Genomic DNA, 19,162 nt, shown 5'->3' with positions numbered 1-19,162 from the left:
GACACAAGCAAAATAAAGTATTTTACCCCCTGACTGATTTTACCCCCGTCTTTGGTTATTTTTAGAATTTTTTTTTATTTTTAGAAATGTTAATAGTTGATATACATTTCCTGAAAATTTCATTACGAAATGTAAAGAAGTTCTTGAGTTATTGCAAAAAATGTGATTTTTTGACTTTTGAAATCTGGCGGTAGACTACCACCTTAACTTCAAAATTCGTACATTCTGTCACCCGACGGAGTTGGCACAGCTTGTGCACTATATCATCAGAATCCGAGGTTATGCATGTATAAGCTGTGACATATCAATTTTCCCTTCATAATTGTCGTCGGTTCGGTCGATTCTTTGACGCATGGGCTTAACCGTCAGAATTCGGATAAGCAGTAAGCCAAATGTGCATTTTTAGGGCCTGTCGAGCGCTTTAAAAAGCAATTTTCGAAATTTAGAAGCATGGACTTGACTTTCGAGAACTAGCTTTTAAAAAATCTAAGTTTTTGTAAAAAGGTTACTCTCCTAGAGAGAAGAAATTTCTACGTCAACAATGTCGTTGTCTGAATCACCTTTCAGCTCATCAGCAACATGTTGCATGGTTTCCTCAGCTACTTCAGTACTCTTGTGTGCTTAATTGTAGGGGGTGAAATAATCAGGGGGAGTGGGTACTCCAGATAAAAATCAAAAAAATGAAAGTTCATAATTAAGTGCTGTTGACCTGATTTTGCTAAAAATCCATAGGAAAATGGAAATGGATTGCTCCAAAAGTTATAAAATTTGGATTTCAATTTTTTCGCTCACATTAAGTGCCGTCTTGAAGTAGCTCAAGAAAAATCTGGCTTTGAGTTTTCAAAAAAATTAGTTTCAAATCACCGTACGGGAAATGGATTGCTCAAAACTCTCGAAATTTGGATTTCAATTTTCTTTTCGTTCTTATTAAGTGCAGTCTTGAAGTAGCTCAAGAAAAATCAGGTTTTGAGTTTTCAAAAATGTTTAGTTTCAAATCACTGTGCGGGAAATGTATTGCTCAAAAATCTCAAAATTTTGATTTCATTTTTTTCTTTCAAATTAAGTGCCGTCTTGAAGTAACTCAAGAAAAACCAGATTTAAAACTTTCAAATATTTTTAGTTTCAAATCTCCGTATGGGAAATGTATTGCTCAAATTTTTAAAAACCCAATCTTGGAATTTAAATTTTTGAAAATGTTTCAGCTGTCAAAAGAAGGCTCACTTAATTTGTCCTAAACATAGCTTAATTTTAGTATATATTTACCTCATGACCCCATTCAGACGCGTAAACTTTCCAACTCTCTGGTTAATTGAAATTTAAAAAATTAACCACCTTTGCGTTTTGTAGTGTTGTGCTTATAAAATGGACAAAATCATTTTACTTTCGTGTTGAAATCAAATCCTAATCTTATAAAGAAAACGTATTTCTTATAATTAGCATAAAGCAATTATCTAGGGGGCAATATTTTTGTGCATTTTTGATTGATTCGACTTCGTTTTTTATTTTGATTTCGATAGTATAGAGTACGCATTCTGATCATCACACTTTTAACTTGTTATCTTATGAGAAGGATGTTGTATGTCGAGGGAAGTCAAGATGAAAAAGTTATGATTTTCTAATTTTACAAATCTGGAATTTAGTCAATTGAACTTCAAGTTTATTCCAATCACATTCTATCTTTGTGGCATGGTACATTTCATAGCACGTATTCTTAGGCCAGTCGGTGAGTTTTGGCTTTTTTTTATCTTTCTGTGTTTGGCCTTAGGTTTTTGCCTCTTAGTGTCTCTTTATAAGGTAAGGCAGACATAAGGTCACACCCTCTTCTCATAGACCCGGTAGGATTTTTTTAGCCAGTGGGGGTAAAAATAATTCGATGGGAATTGTTACTTTTTTACGGTTTGGGATTTGAATTGCACTGTTTTCAAGTCAGAAAAAAATTCTGTGGGGTGGAGAAGGTAGCACATATAGCCTGGAAATCCAAGCGTTGAACTTTTTCATATTGTTTAGTCTAGTTTTTTTTGTCTAGTTTTTATATTTTAAGTAATTTCAGAACTTTGTATATTGAGGTAATAAAATTTTATTTTTCTAAAATTTAAAGCTTGGATATCCAGGATAGCACATATTTTGTGGTGAGGATTTACTTGTTCTCAACTTCAGTTGATAGAATCTGAGAATGTCTGTTTGTATGTATGTCTGTATGTCACCTAAAAGCTAAGGGGCAGGTTGAAGTCTTCAAAAAAATTCCGATTAGGTTGAAATTTGATTGAAACTCTGCACACTTGTTCTTTGGTTGAATGTCTGGGTCTGTTTTTTCATTTTTGAAAATATTGAACTTTAGGGCAGGCTGGAGACCTCAAAAAAGAAATTTGAACATTTTAGAGTCTACTTGGAGAAAGTTATCTTATATCAAAAATTTTCTGTTGATGTTTACAATCGGCCTACAAGTAATTTGAAGTTGAGCCAGTGCACGTTAGCACGTTCAAAAGTTCTATTACCTTCAGCGGATCAAAATTTGAAGCATAATTTTTCAACCGGGATGACATTTTGGCCAACTTTTCCAGTGGTAGGGGATTGTCTTTGTGAGAACGGGGTGTTAGGATTTTCATTCAATTTGCAATTAGTGTTTATCTAAAACTGGAATCTGGCTTTCTGTTGTGATACCACATTTGAAGGGTTTCATAGTGTTGCTAGCAACATAGCGGAACCATATTTGACCATCTAATATGCAGCTTGCAGTTAAAAAACTTAAAGTTAGTTGGTGATTTTGTCTTTTTCGAAAAATTCGGTCGATCTGGTCTGTAAAATACATATTAGTCATGTGATAAACTGAAACTTTTTTTGCATAATAATATTTGACAAATTTTTCCCTCCTGCAAATTTTCAAAGTATGTACTTGGTGAGATATGACCGTTTTTTTCAGGCCATAACCCCTTTGGAAAAATTAATTTTGAAGATCCAACTGTTTTTACTCAGGGCTTCATAGATCTTGGTACTGACACTTAGAAAAGGTCGACCATAATTTTTCTGACGCTCCAATACCTAATCTTTCGAGTGGTACACGTTTTTTGTACATAAGAACAAACTCTATAAGAACATAAGGCTTCAGTGGCCAAAATATTAAGAATAAGTTAAACACATTTTATGGCTTTGAGGACCCTATAACACTCTACTTCTTAATAAAATAGACAAGAATACCCTCAAAATGGTGAAAATAAGAACATGTTTAGAACATTTTTAGATTTGAAACTCAAACAGTAAAAAACAAAATCGAAGGCTTCCAAAACTTTGAATGTTCTTATAAAAAAACGTGTATATATCACCATTACTCCATTTTTGATACCCATTTGGCCCTTATTTCATGAACTAATTAATCGATCAATTGAATTTTTTTATACTTGTTCCACAGCTTTGTGTCAACCGTGCCTGTCTCTACGCTTTTTAGGGCGGACCGGAGAGTTTCACAAAGATGAATTTCACAACTATGAATTACTTATATACACCCTTGTCTCACAGTCCCGGTGGAACTTTTACCCACAGTGGGGATAAAGATTTCTATCGAAATCCCAACAGGGGATAGAAATTCTATTGTTTTAAGATTTAACTATCCAGTTGGGATGATTTGGGAGTGTACTTTTAACATTGAATTTCTAATGGGAATGAAATCGAAGTCAACATTTCAATGGGACTGAAATTTGTGAAATTGTAGGGTCTTCATCTCACAGGGGACGAAATTTTGGCCAATCTTTTTTATAGTTGTCATGGGTCTGTGATAGACGGGTGTTTTAATTTTTTTAATTTCTTTTAGTTTCAGAATTACCAAAGGGAGATAAACCAAACGAAATTATTAACCTTGAACAACATGAACAACAGTCCACCACTTCCCTGATGAAGATTTAAAATCCCAACATCAAACTAGTTAATGAAATAGAGCACAAAATTCGGTAAATTATTATTTTCATCATTGGGATTGCACTATATTCCCTTTCTTCCTCGAGATAACAAAGGCAAGGCAAAAAGTTTTTGAGCAGTGCTCACGCGAAATGTTAGTTAATTACTATGGAACACTAAAGAAAAACTTTGGGTACTTATGTACATAAAGACCAGTAAAAATGTTGACATCTTTCCTTTGTCTTTCTTCAGTTTGATTCTCAAGAAAGATGACAAGTTAGGGGCATTTGCTGATATCTGTTTATGACGTTTATAAATCACTGGGTATTGTGGTCATGCTATTCTTATAAAGCCTATGGCAACTTTTTAGGTGAGTTTGAATTATGTCATATTAAGAGCGATTCATTATCTTGAATCTTCAGACGTCTTCAGAATTTCTAAATTTACTGCTAATATCGAAATGCTAAAGAAAAATAGCTAGTCTATAAAGTAAAACGATATATCACTGAATGCCTTACCATGTTACAGAACAAGATTTTTTCAAACATTTTCCTAAATTAGTCTCAAAGTAGTTTGTATTCTATAGTGCTATCATCAAGGTGGATCAGCATTTTGTTCCGTTCTAAATCATTTCTAAAAATTTTTATTGTTTTTATTAGGTGGAAGTCCAAGAAAACATCAACTGCCAATCGGTCAACTACGTTCAATTATCAACTGCTAGAACTAAATTGTGTTAAGGCTTTTCCTAGCTACCATTAACTACAAATTGTAAGTTTTCAGGTAACAGTCATTATCATTCTCCTCAAAGGTAACTCTGGCTCTCTAAGGGGGGTTGTACTAGGTTTGCGAGGAGACGGGTATTTGAAAATTGACCCTTTGAGAGACTAAATTTCGACATTTGTGCGATCCTTTAAGAGACTATTTTTCCAATACTTAGCTCGAAACTACTAGATTTCATAAACCCCTGAGGAAGCCGATTTTTTATATTTTCTAATTTTGGGAATTTCAATTGCAAATTGCAAATTGCAAATTTATCTTTTTTTGTGCTCCTTTTAGAGACTTGCAAGGGTTTGAAAAAGGATCCTTATGGTCCCACATACACGACACCCATTTCGCCTGAAGTATCTCCTCTCTTCCGGGCTCTGGCCTCAGACATCAGAGTCGTTTAGGAATTTAAATATACATATAAGTCTGATCATGCAATATGATTATTTATTAGTCTGTTCTACCGAACCTTACAATACCGAGTTTATGTATTTGCACTTTTGAGGACGGTAAAGTGACTGAAGCGATTTGGAAAAACCCGCAGTTCTGACCCGCAAAATCGAGGACGGTAAAAGTGCTGATTTACCGTCGTCCTCAGTTGGTCATGATCCAGCCAAAGTAGAACCTTACCGTCTCCGTCGCTGAAAAACACACATACATAAGCTCGGTAATATCAAGTAGAATGGAAGTTTTTACCCGTGAAAAATGGAGAGATCGTCGAAAGAAATTCTATTTCATTTTCTCCTTCATTATTTTTTTCCTTCCCAGTGTAGGTCAAGTATCTATTCGGAGCCTTGCTATTGATTCTCTAATACTCTAATATTATTCTATATTGCCTTGTGTCTTTTCAGGTTTGACGACAATGACGTGCTGAGGAGAGGTTTTCTTTGAAATTCAAGTAGCGCAATACATCATCATATTCTAGGGTCCAGATATTACTTATAATTAAAGACAATTAAAGACATTAACCATAATGGATATCATCACGGAAATCGACCAACCCGGTAGATAATTTTTTTCATATTTTCATGTTTTGATAAGTTCAGGAAATATTTTCCATAAAGATTATTTCACACTCCAAAAATAGTTAAGTTTAAAATTCTTCATCAAAATTGACCCTTCTCCCGTTTTCGTCGGTAAAAATATCAGTGGAAAGTTATCAGTTAACAGTTAAATACATATAGGAAGAAGAATATTTTGTACAAACGCTACAGATAACACGTAAAATTGAAAGAATTCTTTGTGATTTTTCAATTGTGTCGGTTTTTGAGCCATTTTAAATTACCAGGAAATTTTAGACATAGGTGGTCCAAAATTAGGGATGAATTTTTGTTTAAAGATATATGAAATTCAGTTGCCTCTTTTGGATCGTGGTCATTTTGAGTTTAGATGTTGCGATTAAAAGCTCTATGTAAATTTGATTATCTAATTAGACATCAATGATCTCTTTTACTTCTTTTACAAAACTACTAATTAAGATTTTACAATGTATAGCAATGTGCCCTCCCGGTTATTACCATAAAAGCTTTATGGCAACTGCTGAACTTGGGCACAAGATGTACGGTTACACATTTTGTGGATTGCATTGTGGAGTCACAAGAGTGCTCAAACTACAAAAGCAGTGAGCCAATATACAATGTATAGCAATGTGCCCTCCCGGTTATTACCATAAGAATCAAAATTTTATAAATTTTTTAGCGGAGACGATTCTGTTAATTATAAACAGATAATTCATTTTAACATTGACTGATTTGAAAACTTTGGATGGTCGAAATTCAAACTCAAAAAAAATTAAATACTTGCAGCAGATGATTTCATCTTTCAAGTAACTGTTTGGTTAAAGTTTAATACAGGAAATCTCTTTCATAAGTTGCCTGCATTGAGTTTGCTGGTGTTGGAAATGTTCATGACATGCAAATAAGATGGAGAAACTGTTGTCAAAATATAAGATAGGAGAAAAAGGAATAAAAAAAACAATGAAATTGTGTTTTTGTCATTTTGTCTTATTTATAGCGTGATTGCCGTTTTTAATGATTTTTTGAAATTTCATCCTGAAGCTCACATTATCTCGACAAAGTTGTATACTTTTTTTTGGTGCACCCGGTATACTATCATGTATTACAAGCCTAAAACTAATCATTCTTTTCAAATACTTACTATACTCTACGAAAATTAAAATAAAATAACGTTCCTTTTAGAAGTATCTTTAACTTAAAAAATGGTGAGATTTTGGCGAAAACTTCTGGATTTGGTTTTGATAATGCGTTCCTAAATGATAGAATAGTGATTGGATGTGGCTATAACATCCCCAATGATTTGAGGTTAGCTCAATCATGACTTTCCCAAGGGTGGAGGGAACAACGCTTTTTTTACATTAGATCATACATATTTTACCGCACATAAGTACTCTTAATGTTATCAGTTGCATTCATGTCTTACTATCATATCTTAAAAACCTGAAATTAATGATGCTTTTCTAATATACTTCCTATAATCGTCCAAAATTACACAATTAACGGTCCTTTTGAAAAAAAATTTAACTTAAAAAATATTGAAATTTTAGTGAAAACTTCTGGACTTGGTTTTGATAATGCGTTCCTAAATGATAGAATAGTGATTGAATGTGGCTATAACATCCCCAATGATTTGAGGTTAGCTCAATCATGACTTTCCCAAGGGTGGAGGAAACAACGCTTTTTTTACATTAGATCATACATATTTTACCGCACATACTCTCAATGTTGTCAGTTGCATTCATGTCTTACTATCATATTTTAAAAACCTGAAATTAATGATGCTTTTCTAATATACTTCCTATAATTGTCCAAAATTACAAAATTATTCGTCATTTTGGAAAAATCTTTAACTTAAAAAATATTGAAATTTTAGTGAAAACTTCTGGACTTGGTTTTGATAATGCGTTCCTAAATGATAGAATAGTGATTGAATGTGGCTATAACATCCCCAATGATTTGAGGTTAGCTCAATCATGACTTTGCCAAGGGTGGAGGGAACAACGCTTTTTTTACATTAGATCATACATATTTTACCACACATACTCTCAATGTTGTCAGTTGCATTCATGTCTTACTATCATATCTTAAAAACGTGAAATTAATGATGCTTTTCTAATATACTTCCTATAATCGTCCGAAAATACACAATTAACGGTCCTTTTGAAAAAAAAATTAACTTAAAAAATATTGAAATTTTGGTGAAAACTTCTGGACTTGGTTTTGATAATGCGTTCCTAAATGATAGAATAGTGATTGAATGTGGCTATAACATCCCAAATGATTTGAGGTTAGCTCAATCATGACTTTCCCAAGGGTGGAGGGAACAACGCTTTTTTTACATTAGATCATACATATTTTACCGCACATACTCTCAATGTTGTCAGTTGCATTCATGTCTTACTATCATATCTTAAAAACCTGAAATTAATGATGCTTTTCTAATACTTCCTTTAATTGTCCAAAATCACACAATTAACGGTCCTTTTGGAAAAAATTTTTACTTAAAAAATATTGAAATTTTGGTGAAAACTTCTGGACTTGGTTTTGATAATGCGTTCCTAAATGATAGAATAGTGATTGAATGTGGCTATAACATCCCCAATGATTTGAGGTTAGCTCAATCATGACTTTCCCAAGGCCGGAGGGAACAACGTTTTTTTTACATTAGATCATACATATTTTACCGCACATACTCTTAATGTTGTCAGTTGCATTCATGTCTTACTATCATATCTTAAAAACCTGAAATTAATGATGCTTTTCTAATATACTTCCTATAATCGTCCGAAAATACACAATTAACGGTCCTTTTGAAAAAAAATTAACTTAAAAAATATTGAAATTTTGGTGAAAACTTCTGGACTTGGTTTTGATAATGCGTTCATAAATGATAGAATAGTGATTGAATGTGGCTATAACATCCCCAATGATTTGAGGTTAGCTCAATCATGACTTTCCCAAGGGTGGAGGGAACAACGCTTTTTTTTACATTAGATCATACATATTTTACCGCACATACTCTCAATGTTGTCAGTTGCATTCATGTCTTACTATCATATCTTAAAAACCTGAAATTAATGATGCTTTTCTAATATACTTCCTATAATTGTCTAAATTACAAAATTAACGGTCATTTTGGAAAAATATTTAACTTTAATAATATTGAAATTTTGGTGAAAACTTCTGGATATGGTTTTGATAATGTGTTCCTAAATGATAGAATAGTGATTGGATGTGGCTATAACATCCCCAATGATTTGAGGTTAGCTCAATCATGACTTTCCCAAGGGTGGAGGGAACAACGCTTTTTTTACATTAGATCATACATATTTTACCGCACATACTCTCAATGTTGTCAGTTGCATTCATGTCTTACTATCATATCTTAAAAACCTGAAATTAATGATGCTTTTCTAATATACTTCCTATAATCGTCCGAAAATACACAATTAAAAAAATTTAAATGGTGGAGGGAACAACGCTTTTTTTACATTAGATCATACATATTTTACCGCACATACTCTCAATGTTGTCAGTTGCATTCATGTCTTACTATCATATCTTAAAAACCTGAAATTAATGATGCTTTTCTAATATACTTCCTATAATTGTCCAAAATTACAAAATTATTGGTCATTTTGGAAAAATCTTTAACTTAAAAAATATTGAAATTTTGGTGAAAACTTCTGGACTTGGTTTTGAAAATGCGTTCCTAAATGATAGAATAGTGATTGAATGTGGCTATAACATCCCCAATGATTTGAGGTTAGCTCAATCATGACTTTCCCAAGGGTGGAGGGAACAACGCTTTTTTTACATTAGATCATACATATTTTACCGCACATACTCTCAATGTTGTCAGTTGCATTCATTTCTTACTATCATATCTTAAAAACCTGAAATTAATGATATGCCTTTCTAATATACTTCCTATAATTGTCTACATTACAAAATTAACGGTCATTTTGGAAAAATATTAAACTTTAATAATATTGAAATTTTGGTGAAAACTTCTGGATTTGGTTTTGATAATGCGTTCTTAAATGATAGAATAGTGATTGGATGTGGCTATAACATCCCCAATGATTTGAGGTTAGCTCAATCATGACTTTCCCAAGGGTGGAGGGAACTACGCTTTTTTTACATTAGATCATACATATTTTACCGCACATACTCTCAATGTTGTCAGTTGCATTCATGTCTTACTATCATATCTTAAAAACCTGAAATTAATGATGCTTTTCTAATATACTTCCTATAATCGTCTGCAAATACACAATTAACGGTCCTTTTGAAAAAAAAATTAACTTAAAAAATATTGAAATTTTGGTGAAAACTTCTGGACTTGGTTTTGATAATGCGTTCCTAAATGATAGAATAGTGATTGAATGTGGCTATAACATCCCCAATGATTTGAGGTTAGCTCAATCATGACTTTCCCAAGGGTGGAGGGAACAACGCTTTTTTTACATTAGATCATACATATTTTACCGCACATACTCTCAATGTTGTCAGTTGCATTCATGTCTTACTATCATATTTTAAAAACCTGAAATTAATGATGCTTTTCTAATATACTTCCTATAATTGTCTAAATTACAAAATTAACGGTCATTTTGGAAAAATATTTAACTTTAATAATATTGAAATTTTGGTGAAAACTTCTGGATATGGTTTTGATAATGTGTTCCTAAATGATAGAATAGTGATTGAATGTGGCTATAACATCCCCAATGATTTGAGGTTAGCTCAATCATGACTTTCCCAAGGGTGGAGGGAACAACGCTTTTTTTACATTAGATCATACATATTTTACCGCACATACTCTCAATGTTGTCAGTTGCATTCGTGTCTTACTATCATATCTTAAAAACCTGAAATTAATGATGCTTTTCTAATATACTTCCTATAATCGTCCCAAAATACACAATTAAAAAAATTTAAAATTTAAATGGTGGAGGGAACAACGCTTTTTTTACATTAGATCATACATATTTTACCGCACATACTCTCAATGTTGTCAGTTGCATTCATGTCTTACTATCATATCTTAAAAACCTGAAATTAATGATGCTTTTCTAATATACTTCCTATAATTGTCCAAAATTACAAAATTATTGGTCATTTTGGAAAAATCTTTAACTTAAAAAATATTGAAATTTTGGTGAAAACTTCTGGACTTGGTTTTGATAATGCGTTCCTAAATGATAGAATAGTGATTGAATGTGGCTATAACATCCCCAATGATTTGAGGTTAGCTCAATCATGACTTTCCCAAGGGTGGAGGGAACAACGCTTTTTTTACATTAGATCATACATATTTTACCGCACATACTCTCAATGTTGTCAGTTGCATTCATGTCTTACTATCATATCTTAAAAACCTGAAATTAATGATATGCTTTCTAATATACTTCCTATAATTGTCTAAATTACAAAATTAACGGTCATTTTGGAAAAATATTTAACTTAAAAAATATTGAAATTTTGGTGAAAACTTCTGGATATGGTTTTGATAATGCGTTCCTAAATGATAGAATAGTGATTGAATGTGGCTATAACATCCCAATGATTTGAGGTTAGCTCAATCATGACTTTCCCAAGGGGGGAGGGAACAACGCTTTTTTTACATTAGATCATACATATTTTACCGCACATACTCTCAATGTTGTCAGTTGCATTCATGTCTTACTATCATATCTTAAAAACCTGAAATTAATGATGCTTTTCTAATATACTTCCTATAATCGTCCGAAAATACACAATTAACGGTCCTTTTGAAAAAAAATTTAACTTAAAAAATATTGAAATTTTGGTGAAAACTTCTGGACTTGGTTTTGATAATGCGTTCCTAAATGATAGAATAGTGATTGAATGTGGCTATAACATCCCCAATGATTTGAGGTTAGCTCAATCATGACTTTCCCAAGGGTGGAGGTAACAACGCTTTTTTTACTTTTACATTAGATCATACATATTTTACCGCACATACTCTCAATGTTGTCAGTTGCATTCATGTCTTACTATCATATCTTAAAAACCTGAAATTAATGATATGCTTTTCTAATATACTTCTTATAATTGTCCAAAATTACACAATTATTGGTCATTTTGGAAAAATCTTTAACTTAAAAAATATTGAAATTTTGGTGAAAACTTCTGGACTTGGTTTTGATAATGCGTTCCTAAATGATAGAATAGTGATTGAATGTGGCTATAACATCCCCAATGATTTGAGGTTAGCTCAATCATGACTTTCCCAAGGGTGGAGGGAACAACGCTTTTTTTTTACATTAGATCATACATATTTTACCGCACATACTCTCAATGTTGTCAGTTGCATTCATGTCTTACTATCATATCTTAAAAACCTGAAATTAATGATGCTTTTCTAATATACTTCCTATAATTGTCCAAAATTACAAAATTATTGGTCATTTTGGAAAAATCTTTAACTTAAAAAATATTGAAATTTTGGTGAAAACTTCTGGACTTGGTTTTGATAATGCGTTCCTAAATGATAGAATAGTGATTGAATGTGGCTATAACATCCCCAATGATTTGAGGTTAGCTCAATCATGACTTTCCCAAGGGTGGAGGGAACAACGCTTTTTTTACATTAGATCATACATATTTTACCGCACATACTCTCAATGTTGTCAGTTGCATTCATGTCTTACTATCATATCTTAAAAACCTGAAATTAATGATATGCTTTTCTAATATACTTCCTATAATTGTCCAAAATTACACAATTATTGGTCATTTTGGAAAAATCTTTAACTTAAAAAATATTGAAATTTTGGTGAAAACTTCTGGACTTGGTTTTGATAATGCGTTCCTAAATGATAGAATAGTGATTGAATGTGGCTATAACATCCCCAATGATTTGAGGTTAGCTCAATCATGACTTTCCCAAGGGTGGAGGGAACAACGCTTTTTTTACATTAGATCATACATATTTTACCGCACATACTCTCAATGTTGTCAGTTGCATTCATGTCTTACTATCATATCTTAAAAACCTGAAATTAATGATGCTTTTCTAATACTTCCTTTAATTGTCCAAAATTACACAATTAACGGTCCTTTGAAAAATATTAACTTAAAAAATATTGAAATTTTGGTGAAAACTTCTGGACTTGGTTTTGATAATGCGTTCCTAAATGATAGAATAGTGATTGAATGTGGCTATAACATCCCCAATGATTTGAGGTTAGCTCAATCATGACTTTCCCAAGGGTGGAGGGAACAACGTTTTTTTACATTAGATCATACATATTTTACCGCACATACTCTCAATGTTGTCAGTTGCATTCATGTCTTACTATCATATCTTAAAAACCTGAAATTAATGATCCTTTTCTAATACTTCCTTTAATTGTCGAAAATTAAAAAATTAACAGTCCTTTTGGAAAAATATTTAACTTAAAAAATATTGAAATTTTGGTGAAAACTTGTGGATTTGGTTTTGATAATGCGTTCCTAAATGATAGAATAGTGATTGAATGTGGCTATAACATCCCCAATGATTTGAGGTTAGCTCAATCATGACTTTCCCAAGGGTGGAGGGAACAACGCTTTTTTTACATTAGATCATACATATTTTACCGCACATACTCTCAATGTTGTCAGTTGCATTCATGTCTTACTATCATATCTTAAAAACCTGAAATTAATGATCCTTTTCTAATACTTCCTTTAATTGTCAAAAATTAAACAATTAACGGTCCTTTTGGAAAAATATTTAACTTAAAAAATATTGAAATTTTGGTGAAAACTTGTGGATTTGGTTTTGATAATGCGTTCCTAAATGATAGAATAGTGATTGAATGTGGCTATAACATCCCCAATGATTTGAGGTTAGCTCAATCATGACTTTCCCAAGGGTGGAGGGAACAACGCTTTTTTTACATTAGATCATACATATTTTACCGCACATACTCTCAATGTTGTCAGTTGCATTCATGTCTTACTATCATATCTTAAAAACCTGAAATTAATGATGCTTTTCTAATATACTTCCTATAATTGTCCAAAATTAAAAAATTAATGGTCATTTTGGAAAAATATTTAACTTAAAAAATATTGAAATTTTGGTGAAAACTTCTGGACTTGGTTTTGATAATGCGTTCCTAAATGATAGAATAGTGATTGAATGTGGCTATAACATCCCAATGATTTGAGGTTAGCTCAATCATGACTTTCCCAAGGGTGGAGGGAACAACGCTTTTTTTACATTAGATCATACATATTTTACCGCACATACTCTCAATGTTGTCAGTTGCATTCATGTCTTACTATCATATCTTAAAAACCTGAAATTAATGATCCTTTTCTAATACTTCCTTTAATTGTCCAAAATTACAAAATTATTGGTCATTTTGGAAAAATATTTAACTTAAAAAATATTGAAATTTTGGTGAAAACTTGTGGATTTCGTTTTGATAATGCGTTCCAAAATGATAGAATAGTGATTGAATGTGGCTATAACATCCCCAATGATTTGAGGTTAGCTCAATCATGACTTTCCCAGGGTGGAGGGAACAACGCTTTTTTTACATTAGATCATACATATTTTACCGCACATACTCTCAATGTTGTCAGTTGCATTCATGTCTTACTATCATATCTTAAAAACCTGAAATTAATGATGCTTTTCTAATATACTTCCTATAATTGTCCAAAATTACAAAATTAACGGTCATTTTGAAAAATATTTAACTTAAAAAATATTGAAATTTTGGTGAAAACTTCTGGACTTGGTTTTGATAATGCGTTCCTAAATGATAGAATAGTGATTGAATGTGGCTATAACATCCCCAATGATTTGAGGTTAGCTCAATCATGACTTTCCCAAGGGTGGAGGGAACAACGCTTTTTTTACATTAGATCATACATATTTTACCGCACATACTCTCAATGTTGTCAGTTGCATTCATGTCTTACTATCATATCTTAAAAACCTGAAATTAATGATGCTTTTCTAATATACTTCCTATAATTGTCCGAAAATACACAATTAACGGTCCTTTTGAAAAAAATTTAACTTAAAAAATATTGAAATTTTGGTGAAAACTTCTGGACTTGGTTTTGATAATGCGTTCCTAAATGATAGAATAGTGATTGAATGTGGCTATAACATCCCCAATGATTTGAGGTTAGCTCAATCATGACTTTCCCAAGGGTGGAGGGAACAACGCTTTTTTTACATTAGATCATACATATTTTACCGCACATACTCTCAATGTTGTCAGTTGCATTCATGTCTTACTATCATATCTTAAAAACTGAAATTAATGATATGCTTTTCTAATATACTTCGTATAATTGTCCAAAATTACACAATTATTGGTCATTTTGGAAAAATCTTTAACTTAAAAAATATTGAAATTTTGGTGAAAACTTCTGGACTTGGTTTTGATAATGCGTTCCTAAATGATAGAATAGTGATTGAATGTGGCTATAACATCCCCAATGATTTGAGGTTAGCTCAATCATGACTTTCCCAAGGTGGAGGGAACAACGCTTTTTTTACATTAGATCATACATATTTTACCGCACATACTCTCAATGTTGTCAGTTGCATTCATGTCTTACTATCATATCTTAAAAACCTGAAATTAATGATGCTTTTCTAATATACTTCCTATAATTGTCCAAAATACACAATTATTGGTCCTTTTGAAAAAAATTTAACTTAAAAAATATTGAAATTTTGGTGAAAACTTCTGGACTTGGTTTTGATAATGCGTTCCTAAATGATAGAATAGTGATTGAATGTGGCTATAACATCCCCAATGATTTGAGGTTAGCTCAATCATGACTTTCCCAAAGGTGGAGGGAACAACGCTTTTTTTACATTAGATCATACATATTTTACCGCACATACTCTCAATGTTGTCAGTTGCATTCATGTCTTACTATCATATCTTAAAAACCTGAAATTAATGATGCTTTTCTAATATACTTCCTATAATTGTCCAAAATTACAAATTAACGGTCATTTTGGAAAAATATTTAACTTTAATAATATTGAAATTTTGGTGAAAACTTCTGGATATGGTTTTGATAATGCGTTCCTAAATGATAGAATAGTGATTGAATGTGGCTATAACATCCCCAATGATTTGAGGTTAGCTCAATCATGACTTTCCAAAGGGTGGAGGGAACAACGCTTTTTTTACATTAGATCATACATATTTTACCGCACATACTCTCAATGTTGTCAGTTGCATTCATGTCTTACTATCATATCTTAAAAACCTGAAATTAATGATGCTTTTCTAATATACTTCCTATAATTGTCCAAAAATACACAATTAACGGTCCTTTTGGAAAAAAATTTAACTTAAAAAATATTGAAATTTTGGTGAAAACTTCTGGACTTGGTTTTGATAATGCGTTCCTAAATGATAGAATAGTGATTGAATGTGGCTATAACATCCCCAATGATTTGAGGTTAGCTCAATCATGACTTTCCCAAGGGTGGAGGGAACAACGCTTTTTTTAAATTAGATCATACATATTTTACCGCACATACTCTCAATGTTGTCAGTTGCATTCATGTCTTACTATCATATCTTAAAAACCTGAAATTAATGATGCTTTTCTAATATACTTCCTATAATTGTCCAAAAATACACAATTAACGGTCCTTTTGGAAAAATTTTAACTTAAAAAATATTGAAATTTTGGTGAAAACTTCTGGACTTGGTTTTGATAATGCGTTCCTTAATGATAGAATAGTGATTGAATGTGGCTATAACATCCCCAATGATTTGAGGTTAGCTCAATCATGACTTTCCCAAGGGTGGAGGGAACAACGCTTTTTTTACATTAGATCATACATATTTTACCGCACATACTCTCAATGTTGTCAGTTGCATTCATGTCTTACTATCATATCTTAAAAACCTGAAATTAATGATCCTTTTCTAATACTTCCTTTAATTGTCCAAAATTACACAATTAACGGTCCTTTTGGAAAAAATCTTAACTTAAAAAATATTGAAATTTTGGTGAAAACTTGTGGACTTGGTTTTGATAATGCGTTCCTAAATGATAGAATAGTGATTGAATGTGGCTATAACATCCCCAATGATTTAAGGTTATGACTTTCCCAAGGGTGGAGGGAACAACGCTTTTTTTACATTAGATCATACATATTTTACCGCACATACTCTCAATGTTGTCAGTTGCATTCATGTCTTACTATCATATGTTAAAAACCTGAAATTAATGATGCTTTTCTAATATACTTCCTATAATCGTCCGAAAATACACAATTAACGGTCCTTTTGGAAAAAATTTAACTTAAAAAATATTGAAATTTTGGTGAAAACTTCTGGACTTGGTTTTGATAATGCGTTCCTAAATGATAGAATAGTGATTGAATGTGGCTATAACATCCCCAATGATTTGAGGTTAGCTCAATCATGACTTTCCCAAGGGTGGAGGGAACAACGCTTTTTTACATTAGATCATACATATTTTACCGCACATACTCTCAATGTTGTCAGTTGCATTCATGTCTTACTATCATATCTTAAAAACCTGAAATTAATGATGCTTTTCTAATATACTTCCTATAATTGTCTAAATTACAAAATTAACGGTCATTTTGGAAAAATCTTTAACTTAAAAAATATTGAAATTTTGGTGAAAACTTCTGGACTTGGTTTTGATAATGCGTTCCTAAATGATAGAATAGTGATTGAATGTGGCTATAACATCCCCAATGATTTGAGGTTAGCTCAATCATGACTTTCCCAAGGGTGGAGGGAACAACGCTTTTTTACATTAGATCATACATATTTTACCGCACATACTCTCAATGTTGTCAGTTGCATTCATGTCTTACTATCATATCTTAAAAACCTGAAATTAATGATGCTTTTCTAATATACTTCCTATAATTGTCCGAAAATACACAATTAACGGTCCTTTTGAAAAAAAATTAACTTAAAAAATATTTAAATTTTGGTGAAAACTTCTGGACTTGGTTTTGATAATGCGTTCCTAAATGATAGAATAGTGATTGAATGTGGCTATAACATCCCCAATGATTTGAGGTTAGCTCAATCATGACTTTCCCAAGGGTGGGGGAACAACACTTTTTTTACTTTTACATTAGATCATACATATTTTACCGCACATACTCTCAATGTTGTCAGTTGCATTCATGTCTTACTATCATATCTTAAAACCTGAAATTAATGATGCTTTTCTAATATACTTCCTATAATTGTCCAAAATTACAAAATTATTGGTCATTTGGAAAAATCTTTAACTTAAAAAATATTGAAATTTTGGTGAAACTTCTGGACTTGGTTTTGATAATGCGTTCCTAAATGATAGAATAGTGATTGAATGTGGCTATAACATCCCCAATGATTTGAGGTTAGCTCAATCATGACTTTCCCAAGGGTGGAGGGAACAACGCTTTTTTTACATTAGATCATACATATTTTACCGCACATACTCTCAATGTTGTCAGTTGCATTCATGTCTTACTATCATATCTTAAAAACCTGAAATTAATGATGCTTTTCTAATATACTTCCTATAATTGTCCAAAATTACACAATTATTGGTCATTTTGGAAAAATCTTTAACTTAAAAAATATTGAAATTTTGGTGAAAACTTCTGGACTTGGTTTTGATAATGCGTTCCTAAATGATAGAATAGTGATTGAATGTGGCTATAACATCCCCAATGATTTGAGGTTAGCTCAATCATGACTTTCCCAAGGGTGGAGGGAACAACGCTTTTTTACATTAGATCATACATATTTTACCGCACATACTCTCAATGTTGTCAGTTGCATTCATGTCATACTATCATATCTTAAAAACCTGAAATTAATGATCCTTTTCTAATATTACCTTTAATTGTCCAAAATTACACAATTAACGGTCCTTTTGGAAAATATTAAACTTAAAAAATATTGAAATTTTGGTGAAAACTTGTGGATTTGGTTTTGATAATGCGTTCCTAAATGATAGAATAGTGATTGAATGTGGCTATAACATCCCCAATGATTTGAGGTTAGCTCAATCATGACTTTCCCAAGGGTGGAGGGAACAACGCTTTTTTTACATTAGATCATACATATTTTACCGCACATACTCTCAATGTTGTCAGTTGCATTCATGTCTTACTATCATATCTTAAAAACCTGAAATTAATGATGCTTTTCTAATATACTTCCTATAATTGTCCAAAATTACACAATTAACGGTCCTTTTGAAAAAAATTTAACTTAAAAATATTGAAATTTTGGTGAAAACTTCTGGACTTGGTTTTGATAATGCGTTCCTAAATGATAGAATAGTGATTGAATGTGGCTATAACATCCCCAATGATTTGAGGTTAGCTCAATCATGACTTTCCCAAGGGTGGAGGGAACAACGCTTTTTTTACATTAGATCATACATATTTTACCGCACATACTCTCAATGTTGTCAGTTGCATTCATGTCTTACTATCA

The 19,162-nt window shown here is 32.0% G+C and overlaps 1 long non-coding RNA gene across 1 annotated transcript; it reads left to right on the top strand.

Annotated features, from left to right (window-relative positions):
- The first annotated feature begins 1,533 nt into the window (after positions 1-1,533).
- On the top strand, positions 1,534-4,664 carry LOC136801235 (uncharacterized). Its single transcript, XR_010845820.1, has 4 exons — positions 1,534-1,723; positions 3,806-3,941; positions 4,141-4,258; positions 4,548-4,664. It is a non-coding gene; the product is annotated as an uncharacterized lncRNA (long non-coding RNA).
- Positions 4,665-19,162: the final 14,498 nt, after the last annotated feature.

This window comes from Clytia hemisphaerica, unplaced genomic scaffold (genome assembly GCF_902728285.1).
Source record: "Clytia hemisphaerica strain Z4C2 unplaced genomic scaffold, Clytia hemisphaerica genome assembly, whole genome shotgun sequence".
Classification (NCBI taxonomy): domain Eukaryota; kingdom Metazoa; phylum Cnidaria; class Hydrozoa; order Leptothecata; family Clytiidae; genus Clytia; species Clytia hemisphaerica.
Note: the sequence above shows the minus strand (reverse complement) of the source record. Positions and strands in the feature narration are given on the sequence as shown.